General features: G+C 43.1%; 1 non-coding gene across 1 annotated transcript; it reads left to right on the top strand.

Moving 5' to 3' along the window:
* Positions 1-10051: 10051 nt before the first annotated feature.
* Positions 10052-10185, top strand: LOC115505741. The gene has a single exon (XR_003966108.1). It is a non-coding gene; the product is annotated as a small nucleolar RNA SNORA70 (small nucleolar RNA).
* The last annotated feature ends 377 nt before the right edge of the window (positions 10186-10562 follow it).

Genomic DNA, 10562 nt, shown 5'->3' with positions numbered 1-10562 from the left:
TATAAGTGGAATCATACAGTATTTGTCCTCTTGTGTCTGGCTTATTTCACTTAGCATGTTTTCAAGAATCATCCACGTTGTAACATGTATCAGAATTGCTTTCCTTTTTAAGGCCAAATAATATTCCATTGTACGTATATGCCACATTTGGTTCATCAATTCACCTTTCAGTGGGCATTTCCATTGTTTCTACCTTTTGGCTATTGTGGATAATGCTGCTATAAACATTGGCATATCCTAATTGTGCATTTGTTTCTGTGTTTCATTGTTGCTTTTCTAGTTGCTTTGTGTGCTTTCCAGGAGGTTTAAGATGCTGATCTGCACAGCTGTGATTATTCTGGACATTCCTTGGAAGCTGCATTTTAAAATAAATATTCCAGAGATTCTTAGGGTCAGCCAAGTTTGGAAAACAATTTGACCCGTTTCCATTTGAGTAAAATCCAGTGAAAATAGCATCCTATAGTCTCCGAGAAGAGAAGAAGCACCCAGAAACCTGGGTAAGGTTGGTCCGAGGAGAAACATTGATAGGAAGTGGGAGGATTGGCATGTATAAACAGGTTAGATACATAAGAACCAATTGTTCTATTAACCACCATCTGGCAGAGCTGGTCCTGCTTCCATGGGTCTCCATGCGGGCAGAGAGAGGGTGGCACGGATGGGTTAAAATTGCCTAATTCCATTTCTGGGCTGACAGCACCTACAGAAAATCCCTATTTGGCTCCGCTTTCAAGAATGCCAAGCTTAGCTCAGCACTTCCGCTGTGCATCTGCTGATGCCCATATTTTGAACGGGGGGTAACCCAAATCATGTCACAGTAACTGTTAGTTCCTGTTTTAACATCATAATTTTAATGCTTGTAGGGGCGCCTGGGTGGCTCAGTCAGTTGAACGTCTGATTCTTGATTTCGGCTCAGGTTGTGATCCCAGGGTTGTGGGATCAAGCCCTGCATTGGGCTCTGCACTGAGCATGGAGACTGCTTGAGATTCTCTCTCTCTCTCTCTCTCTCTCTCTCTCTGCCTCTGCCTCTCTCTCCCACTTGTGCATGTACTCTCTCTCTCTCCGAAATAAAATAAAAAATTAAAAAAAAAATCTTGTAAAGGTTTCCAAGAGTTATTGGCTGGTCTAAACTCACCTCTTGTGCATGTCTTAGATTTGCATCAAGGGAGTTATGTGAGTACCCCAAGGAATAGCCTCGGTGACATAAGCAAATTGTAGTCATGGGAATATCTTTGAGGCTGTTTGTTAGTGCACTGTTGTTCAAACTCCATAAAGCAATGGCATAGCGACTCAGGTAAAACAGTTTGGTATTTTATGGCCACCAAAGAGACACTCGGGTAGCTTTCTAGAGCGAGAAAAACATTTTGCAGGCCACCTGGCTGGCTAAGTCAGAAGAGCAAGCAACTCTTGATCTGGGAACTGCGAGTTTGAGCCCCGTGTTGGATACAGAGATGACTTAAGTAAATAAATAAGCTTAAAAGAATTTTGCTAGCGGCTGCCACATTTTTATTCATTCAGTAAATATTTATTGAGCTCCTATTGTGTTCTAGGTGTAGCAGATAAAGCAGAGGAAAAGATTTTTTTAAAAAGTCCCTAAAGTTACTGAGCTTTCATTCTGGTGTGGGAAACAGAAAATAAACAAGCGACCAAATACCAAGATCTTTCCAGAATACACAGTACCAAGTTGACCTAATTAAGTACTTCATAGTGATTGATTAAATGTATTGCAAGAATGCTTTAGATTTTGAGGCCCAGTGGCTGATTTCAATTCGGCTTTGTCTCTAAAAATACAACTTACAAACAAATCTTCCTGACATGAAATTATTTTGCAAAGGTCTTCCTCTTTCTTAAGGACTGAGAAAACATGGAGACTCATGGGTAAAGAGAACCAACTGTATCAGTTAACAATAGGGTTACGCGAAGGGGCACCTGGGTGTCCCCCTCTTGACTTTGGCTCAGGTCGTGATCTCTCGGTCACGGGATGGGGCCCCACGTGGGCTCCTCGCTGGTGCGCGGGGCACGGAGCCTGCTTCAGACGCTCGCCCTCCCGCTCACGCGCATGCGTCACCACTCACACGCGCGCGTCATGGCTGGCGTGTGCCTGACTGCGCATGAGCGCGGGCAGTCTCTCCCTCGGATAAAATAAAATAAAAAAAATACATGGTGAAGGGCAGACTGGCAGTATAGATTCAGAGTGCCACGGCATTTCGCATAGGAACCGAGGGTTTCCATGGTTTTGGGGTCTGAGTGTGGAAGCTTTTGCGTCTTCAGACAGATTTCAGACTTCACCCACAATTTCTTAAATTGGCTTATCCACTTGTTCACTTTCTTTGGTGTTCCGTCCCTTAGCGGAGGGAGTGGGAGGTGAGAGGAGGCGGAGGTTATTATGTGCTGTTCCCTGTGGGCTGCCGGTATATAAAAATGGCACCGGGAGATGGTTGGGAGCGTGCTTGTTGTTTCTAACCAGGATGGCAGGGGTTGAGGGTTTGGTGGTTGTAGCTGTTACGGAAAATGTGGAAAGATCCCAGGTGTTAGAGTGCCTGACTGTCCACAGCGACTAAGTGGAAAACGGTGCCTTTGGTCTGGGATTTGAAAATCCCCATCAGAAATGAAACAGTGGTCACTCTGGCTCGATTTGAGCGGGCTAGGGCCTGAATGTGTTTCATTTGCTTTTGATAATACCACACAAATATCTTTCCTGAAATATTTAGGTTGAAAGAATGACCAAGGATGGAAAAAGGAATGCTGTCTAAATGTCACACAAGAATGAAACTGTAAGGAGTTAGAAGCATAGGAGATTAAATTGGTATTGAGCAGAGTATTTGGTGGGAGTAAAATCGTTAATTTAAGTGACATGCCACCATTGAATGTAAATTATTCTTATACAGGTGATTTTTTTTTTGTCTAGATGACATGTAAATATGCATGGAATCCTCCTTTAATCATGTCTGCACTAAAGTTTTTGAATTTTATTTTATTTTATTTTTTTTAATGTTTATTTATTTTTGAGAGAGACAGAGCACGAGCAGGGGAGGGCCAGAGAGACAGGGAGACCCAGAATCCGAAGCAGACTCCAGGCTCTGAGCTGTCAGCACAGAGCCCAGTGCGGGGCTCGAACTCAGGAGCCGAAAGATCATGACCTGAGCCGAAGTCAGGCTCCCAACCAACGGAGCCACCCAGGCGCCCCTAGAATTTTATATTTTATTTTATTTTATTTTATTTTAGACACAGAGAGAATGAGGGGCACCTGGGTAGCTCAGTTGGTTGAGCGTTTAACTTTGGCTCGGGTCATGATCTCACAGTTTGGGAGTTCAAGCTCCATGTGAGGCTCTCTGTTGTCAGTACAGAGCCCACATCTGATCCTTTGTCCCCTTCTCTCTCTGCCCCTCCCCCACTCATGCTTGCTATCTCTCTCTCTCTCTCAAAAATAAACATTAAAAAAAAGAGACAGACAGAGAGAGTGTGGCCGAGGGAGGGAGGGAGAGAGCAAGAGACAGAGAATCTCAAGCAGGTTACGTGTCCAGTGCAGAGTCCGACACAGGGCTCGATCTCACAAGCTTGGGATCGTGACCTGAGCTGAAATCAAGAATTGGACGCTCGACTGACTGAGCCACCCAGGAGCCCTAAATTTTTAGAATTAAAAAAAATTTTTTTTTGCTACGCGTGTCACTTGTAAGCTTACTCCCTTTCTAATCATATTGGGGCAAATAAGTTTGTCTGCCAAACATTAATTAACTTGAAGAAGTATGAGGAAACATTTAGGAAATAGGAACCTATATCCAAAGTTTACACAATTAGCAAATGGACTTGATTTGATCTCATTCCAATTTATGTCAGGCAAAAAGAATTGCATTTTGCTTACAAACGAATTTACAAATGAGAAAAGACACATGTAGCATTCAGTCAAGTGTTCTCCGGGGAGTGTGTCATTATCTGTTTATATAATGAACTCCCAAATGAAGGTGAGAAATGACTGCACACAAATGTTCTATCCCTGCTCTACTGAAGCAATGAACCTGGAGAGGTGGGGTTTTTTTGTTGTTATGTTTGGTTAGTTTTGAGAGAGAGAGAGAGAGAGAGAGAGAGAGCTCGCCCAGGTGTGCGTGAGAGCAGCAGATGGACAGGGAGAGGGAGACAGAGGATCCAAAGTGGGCTCCACGCTGAGAGCAGAGAGTCCCCATGTGGGGTCGAACTCCTGAGCCCAAGTCGGATGCTTGGAACTGACTGAGGCATCCTGGTGCCCCCCCCCCAACCCCAAGACTTCTTTTAAAAGAAGGATTGGCTTTGAAATGTTAGTGTGTCACAGGCCTGTTTGTAAAGGCTCCTCCCACCCCATCGTAGGGAGCTGGGAAAAGGCTGGTAACAGCAGAGACAATTTAAGTCTCCGTAGAATGTTTAAAAATCAAAAGAGGAAAAAAAAAAACCTCCTTTACATTGAAGCCTGACGATTAATTATGGTGATAGTTAAAAACCAAGCTTAAAAAATTTCACTTTCCACATCGCTTTTAAAATATGTTTGGAAACAGAAACCCATGGGGGGAGGGGAAGAAGAAGAAGAAGAAGAAAAAAAGAGGTTAGAGAGGGAGAGAGCCAAAGCGTAAGAGACTCTTAAGAACTGAGCCACCCAGGCATCCCCATAAGAGACTCTTAAGAACTGAGAACAAACTGAGGGTTGATGGGGGGTGGGAGGGAGGGTGATGGGTATTGAAGAGGGCACCTTTTGGGATGAGCACTGGGTGTTGTATGGAAACCAATTTGACAATAAATTAAAAAAAAAATGATTGAAAACAAAATGCTTGACAGAGTTTTCCTTTTCACTGGCTTGTGTTGATGGACACCGAACCAACTGGAATTGATTTTTGCTTGTCTAGTTGATAATGTTAAAATTAAAAACAAAATTAAAAAAAAAATTAACATTTATTTATTTTTTGGGAGTCAGAGAGAGACTGAGCACGAGCAGCGGAGGTGCAGAGAGAGGGAGACACAGAATCAGAAGCAGGCTCCAGGCTCTGAGTTGTCAGCACAGAGCCGGATGCGGGGCTCAAACCCACGAACCATGAGACCATGACCCGAGGTGAAGTCAGTCGCCCAACTGACTGAGCCACCCAGGCGCCCCGATAATGTTAAAATTTTTTATGATAATATTTTCATGTCCTTCTTTCCTTTCCTTAGCACATTGCTTGAATATGTGACCATTTTTCCTTTCACACTGCTTGCTTTATAATTGCAAGGGACTATTAACCAAATTAGAGATATCTTGAGGTAAATAGTAAATTATATTTACCTACGACACACATTGCCACTGAGGCATACCATAATAAAAATTGATAATCTATGAAACAGGCCTCTGAGGCTCCTTTCACAGAAGATTTTCTTCTGAAAGAGTTGAAAAAGCTTTTAAGAATGAGGATCATCTTTTTTTTTTTTTTTTTAATGTTTATTTTTAAGAGACTGCAAGTGGAGGAGGGGCAGAGAGAGGAGACAGAGGATCCGAAGCAGGATTTGCACTGGCGGCAGTGAGCCCAATGTGGGGCTCATGAACCAGGAGATCATGGCCTGAGCTGAAGTCAGATGATCAACCGACTGAGCCACCCAGGGGCCCCCCAAATGAGGATCATCTTAAAATGAGTAATCATTGAGGTCAAGTCTATATCATTAACACATTAGAAGATAAGTTTATGCTGGCAGGAGTATGATGGCTCTGGATAGAAATGTCCTGGAAATCTCCTGAATAATATTTATGAACCTAAAATGTACATACTGATAATTTATTCTACAAGCTTACGACTTTCTCCTCTTTCTTCTTTTTCTTCTTCCTCCCCTTTGTCTTTTCAGCTCCACAGACTTGAAGTCATTTAGTCATTGACTCAACGTGTTCTTTTTCAGTGCCTATATCAGGCACTACTCTAGGCTCTGGGAATATGGCAGTGAATGAAATATACAAAATTCCCCTTTTTGGGAGAAATCTGATGGATGTGGGCATCCAAGGTCATATCACCCTCATTGAGACAGACCAACGTCTTATATCTCCTGATATGATGCTCTGAGGGCACACCACTTCTGTAAGATTCCTGCCCAAAATGCGTAATGTGAATCTGACCATGAGGAAAGAGACAAACACAAGTTGAGGGATATCTGCGAAAGAACTGGCCTCAACTCTTAAAAAATGTCAAGGTAAAGAAAGACCACCACGACCACCAGCAAAAGACTGAGGACCTCTTCCAGATTACTAAATGCAGCGGACTGGGTCCTGGATTAGGGAAAAAAGCTATAAAAAACATTATTGGGACAATTGATGTTATTTGAATATGGACTGTGTGAATTAGATAATAGTGTTGTATAATTGTTACGTTTTGAGATTTGGGTAATTACACCTATTACAATTAGATATGCTGTATTACATAGAAAATATAGGGGCACCTGGGTGGCTCAGTTGGTTGAACATCCAACTCTTGATTTCGGCTCGGGTCATGATCTCATTCATGGTTTGTGGGATTGAGCCCTTTGGGCTCTGGGCTGGGTGTGGAGTCTACTTAAGATTCTTTCTCTCTCTCTCTTTCTCTCTCCCTCCCTTCCCCCTTCCCTGCTTACTCTCTCTCTCTCTTTCTCTCTTTCATAAAAAGAAAATATATATATAACACAGGATATATACCTAAATATATAGTATATATTCGTCATGTCTTTTCTGCATATTGTGCATATATTTTTGGGTTTACTGAACAACCGAGCATAGAGTACAGAGTTCCCATATGTGTCCTTCAAACGATTTCTTTTTTATTAACATCTTTCATTAATGTGATACATTTGCTACAATTGATGAGCCAGTAGTAACACATTATTATTATTATTTTAATCTAATAATTTATTTTTTATGATTTACATCCAAGTTAGTTGGCACGTGGAGTAACACATGATTATTAACTGAAGTCCATAATGTACATTTTACGGTTTGCTCTTTGTATCGTACAGTTTTATGGGTTTTGCCAAATGCATAATGTCATGTGTCCACCATTACTGTATTACATAGAATAGTTTTATTGCCTTAAAAATTCCCTGTTCTCCACTTGTTCAGCTCTCCATTCCCTTTAATCCTTGCCAATCACAGATCCTTCTATCTCTGCATTTTTGCCTTTTCCAGAATGTGAGGTTTGGAATTAATTATACCACATGTAGCCTTTTCAAATAGCTTCTTTCACTTTCAAAATATGCATTTAGGGGAGCCTGGGTGGCTCAGCTGGTTGAACATCTGACTCTTGATTTTGGCTTAGGTCATGATCCCAGGGTCATGGGATCGAGCCCTGTGTCAGGCTCTCAAGCCTGGGCTCTGTGCTGAGCGTGGAGCCTGCTTGAGGTTCTCTCTCTCTCTCTCTCTCTCTCTCTCTCTCTCTCTCTCTCCCTCTGCTGCTCTCCCCTGCTCACTCTTTCTAAAATAAAAAAAAAAAAAGAAATATGCCTTTAAGTTTTCTATGTATCTCCTTGTGGCTTGATCGCTCCTTTCTTTTTATCCCTGAACACTGTTCCATTGTACAGATGTACCACAGTTTGTTTATCCATTCACTTATTGAAGAATATCTTGGCTGCTTCCAATTTTCGACAACTGTGAAGAAAGCTGCTATAAATATCCACGTGCAGATTTTTGTGTGGACAAAAGTTTTCAACTCATTTGAGTAAATAACTAGGAGTGCGATTGCTGGCATGCTAAGTCTATGCTTAGCTTTGTAAGAAACTGCCAAACTGCCTCCCCAAGTGGCTGTACCGGTTTAATGAGCATGGGAGTTTTGACCTCCTGCATTTCTGACCTGGGCTAGCTCAGCCCTCCTTAAGCAACTTTGTGGTCCCCTCGCTCCCGGGAGGTCGCTGTGTTAAAGCCCAACATGGTGCAGATACCGGATTGGCACAGTGTGCTATACCGCCCGGAACTCCTAGGCTCGAGTGAAATTCCTGTCTCCAAAGCAGCTGGGACTACAGGTGTGGGCCATCGCCTCCAGTGCTCCTGGCCGTACCATGTGGCATTCCCACCAGCAATGAATGAGGGTTCCTATTGCTTCCCATCCTCACCAGCATTTGATGCTGTCAGTTCTTATCATAATTTTTGAAATTTTAGCCCCTTCTAGTCGATGTGTAGTGGGATCTCATCTTTCCTTCAATTCGCATTTTCTTAGTGACATATGATGCTGAGCATCTTCTCTTGTGCGTACTTCCCATCGGCGTACCTCCTTTGCAAAGTTGTCCGTTTAGATCTTTTGCCCGTTTGCTTCAGCTCTTTTGTCTGAGGGGTTGCAGTTTTAAATAGTGTGTTCAGAGAAGGTCTCATTGAGACTTCTGAATGAAGATCTGACAGGCTGAGGGAGGAAGCTGTTTGGAACTCTAGGGAAAGAATGTTCCAGGAAGAAGTATAAACCCCTGCAAGGGCCATGAATGAAGGGTGTACTTGGTATGTTCTAGGCTGGCAAGAGGCCAGTGTGGCGTGAGTGAGTGGCCAGGGGAGAGATGAGCAGGTAAGAACAGAGGGACTAGGGGGTATGGCTGCTGTTGCTGGTGGACGCCAAGATTTTGCTTTCATGCTGAGTGAGACAGGAGCTGGAAGATCTAAAGCAGAAATTGATGTAATCTGACTTCTGTTTAATAGGCTCCTTTTACGTGCTGTGTTGAAAGCAGACCATGGGCATTTACTTTTGAACGTTGCCTCTGCAAAGAGAGCTTTCATACTATTCTTATTTTCTAATCTCATACTCTCATAAAATTTTGCCTGCTGCTCATTTTGTGTCCACCTCTTCATTCTTCGAAGCCGCGAGACAACCAGCCTCGGTTGAGCAGTCTCCACACTGGGCATTGAGCCCAGTGCAGGGCTTCAACTCACGACCTTGAGACCAAGACCTGAACTGAGACCAAGAGTTCAGGCTACACGGGCTCAGCCACCCAGGTGCCCCGTCACCATGCTCGCTTCTAATTGACTGTCTCAAATGCATTTATCCTTTCAAGTTATAATTGCTATCTGATCTCTGTTCTCCAATGGTTTCTTCGTGGAAACCAAAATGCCAATATTTTGTCATAATATTTTAACTCTTTTAGATATTTTATATTCTTTTATTTTTTTATTAAAAAAATTTTTTTAATGTTTATTTTTGAGAGAGAGAGAGAGAGAGGGAGTATGAGCAGGGAGGGGCAGAGAGAGAGGGAGACACAGAATCTGAAGCAGGCTCCGGGCTCTGAGCCGTCAGCACAGAGCCTGACGCTGGGCTCGAACTCACGAGCCATGGGATCATGACCTGAGCAGAAGTCGGACACTCAACTGACTGAGCCACCCAGGCGCCCCTATTTTATGCTCTTTTAACATTTGTATTCTCATTTCAAACTTCAATATTTTTCTCTTCTGCCAATTCCCCAAATAAAGTGTAAAATTTAATTTACATTTCTGGTAAGTCTGTCGTAATTTTGATCCAATAATATTTTAAATATAAATTTATTTCAAAAACATTCAGAAACCATTATCATGAACAGAAGTAGCAGAAAAGTCTTCACATGATAATCAGGATGCAAACTAGGTGAAATACTCCAAAGGCAAGAAGAACACTGAAGAGATACAAGTACAGATTTGCACTACTTTTAAGGTCTTTGGGGATGACATATTTTTGTTCTAAAGTCTATGGCAAGCCACAAAATGTTTGTTGGTGAGAGAATGGCATAATTTGTTCACATAAGAGTTCTCACATTTCATAGCCTGTACCTGTGTATTTTACTTATATAAATAAATCAATAAATGAACCCTGAGGGCTAAAAAAAAAAAAGAAAAGAAAAGAAAAGAAAAGAAAGAAAGAAAGAAAGAAAGAAAGAAAGAAAAAGAAGCAAGCAGACCAAAGGCAGGAAGACACAAAAGCAGACTGGCTGGGAGACTGTTGCCAAAACAGCCAAGACGTGAAGGTGACCAAGCCCTGGGGTGGTATTGATAGGAAAGATGAGAAATGATTGAATTCTGCATATGTTTGGAAGATAAGGGATTTACTACTGGACTGGAATGGAGGTATGAGAGGAAGGAATGGAGGATAAAGAGAGTCTGCCGCTAGTTAAGCCGACTGTGCTCTTTCCCCACGGGGGCCTGCTGGGCCGTGGCCGAAAACAGTAGCCTCCTGGGTAGTGTATGCAGCCTGTTGCTTGTTGGGGTTGCCCTAAGGGACCTTGGAGACAGCGCTTTGCAGTGGACATTCATGTCTGACCTCATGCTATCTCCAATCTGGGCTCTAGACAGGTAAGCGAGGTGACTTTGGAAAGCCCCAGGGCACAGTGGCCTGGGTCCGCATTGGCAGTCGTCACGTCCATCCATGTCAAGCTGCAGAAAAGGGAGCATGTGACTGAGGCCGGCCCTATGCAGGGCCAAGTTCAGGTTCCCTGGCTGCCGGAAGATCCACATCTCCAAGAAGTGAGGAGAAATTCGAAAACGTGGTGGTGGAGAAGCGGCTCATCCCAGATGGCTGTGGGTTCAAAGACATCCCTAATTGTGGCCCCCAGGACAAATGGTGGGTGCTGCACTCATGAAAACCTCGGTGCTGCCCCGTCCTTATTCATGC

The sequence above is a fragment of the Lynx canadensis genome, chromosome F1, assembly GCF_007474595.2.
Source record: "Lynx canadensis isolate LIC74 chromosome F1, mLynCan4.pri.v2, whole genome shotgun sequence".
NCBI lineage: Eukaryota > Metazoa > Chordata > Mammalia > Carnivora > Felidae > Lynx > Lynx canadensis.
Note: the sequence above shows the minus strand (reverse complement) of the source record. Positions and strands in the feature narration are given on the sequence as shown.